The 1,387-nt window shown below is 44.8% G+C and overlaps 1 long non-coding RNA gene across 1 annotated transcript in view; it reads left to right on the top strand.

The window, feature by feature from the left end:
• The first annotated feature begins 198 nt into the window (after positions 1–198).
• Positions 199–1,387, top strand: part of LOC106811922 — a 6,901-nt gene continuing 5,712 nt past the window's right edge. The window contains exon 1 of the long non-coding RNA XR_001394228.1: positions 199–409. This is a non-coding gene — a long non-coding RNA (uncharacterized LOC106811922). The remainder of the gene's footprint in view (positions 410–1,387) is intronic.

Genomic DNA, 1,387 nt, shown 5'->3' with positions numbered 1-1,387 from the left:
AGACACAAAGAGAGAGAGGGAGTAAGAGAGATAGAGAGAGAGAGAGAGAGAGAGAGAGAGAGAGAGAGCGAGAGAGAGAGAGAGAGAGAGATACATACGTCACGGCGTAGCAAGCGGTCCAACAGTTCATGAAAGTCGCCAGTGAAGCATGACCCCTGAGATATATACACCTCTATAGACGCAGGTTTCCTTATTTGTAAGGATATTAGTGAGGTGAGTGACTCACCCACAGAGACTACCACCGTCACGTCGTCACCTGATATCGTCGGTCTGTTGTTCTCACGCGAACATATATCTTAACTCTAACTTCAAATATCTGTGATACACGTGTATAAAGAAGAGGACGCATCATATCACATGAAGATACAGCCACTCTGTTGAAGCTATATGAATACCTGGTCACATATAGGTAAGTAGAATGAGCCGTCTATACGCTCTTTGCTTAATATATTCTACCCACATGAGACAGGCTGTTGATTATAGGTGATGGCTAGGTCACATCTACGGTCAACAACTCGTGCGTTCGAGCGAGAAAGAAAACCGAACAGAACCGAAAGACTACTATACGGTTTTAAAGACTAACTATATGAGAGTTCTGGTTACGGGAGTTATTGTTAGTAGCTCTACTCAAGAGTCGGACGAACAGTGAAATTAAACCGAGGCGATCGTACACGATTATGAGTTTATGATGAGAGTAAATCCGCGCGTACACTTGTAAGTTATTACTTCAAAATGTTCGAACGTTCAGGCATGCGTTGCTGTTTCGAAACAGCCATGCAACGAACAAGGCGTGCACTATAGGTCTACTTCAATAGCCAGGCAAGCAGGGAACAATTTTGAAAACCGGATTGTAGAATACACGACACACACACACACACACACACACACACACTCAGACACACACTCAGACTCAGTGTCGACACACACTCGCTTGAGGTACAAAAGACGATTGATAATAACAAAAAGAAAACGTGAAATCTGTGCCAGAAATGTCAAAATCATGACCAAATAAAGAAAAACTCCGTTAGCGAAATGCCACGCAACTCAAAAAACTCCGAAACGGAGCTCAGATTGCGTTCTCGCGCGGCCGGGTTTTCCTTAATTTCATCTCTCGGTTGTTACCCGCCTTAAATTATACGTCATATCTTCGTTCGCAGTAGAGAGAAGTCCATCTACCCTCGGGGAAGAAATTCCGCAGACCGTGCGTTGGCAGGTGCGGTTGTTTTCCGTCCTCGTATATTTCCTGCTCGACGATGACTCATACACCGTCAGACGGAGAATCTTGTTAATTACGAAGTCTTGCTGCGTCTTTATCTCCAGATTTTCTCATCGTCTACCGCCCACCTGGTGATCACCCCAAACACGCTCGCACACACAGCACTGATAT

This window comes from Priapulus caudatus, unplaced genomic scaffold, assembly GCF_000485595.1.
Source record: "Priapulus caudatus unplaced genomic scaffold, Priapulus_caudatus-5.0.1 Scaffold591, whole genome shotgun sequence".
NCBI classification, from domain to species: Eukaryota; Metazoa; Priapulida; class Priapulimorpha; order Priapulimorphida; family Priapulidae; genus Priapulus; species Priapulus caudatus.
Note: the sequence above shows the minus strand (reverse complement) of the source record. Positions and strands in the feature narration are given on the sequence as shown.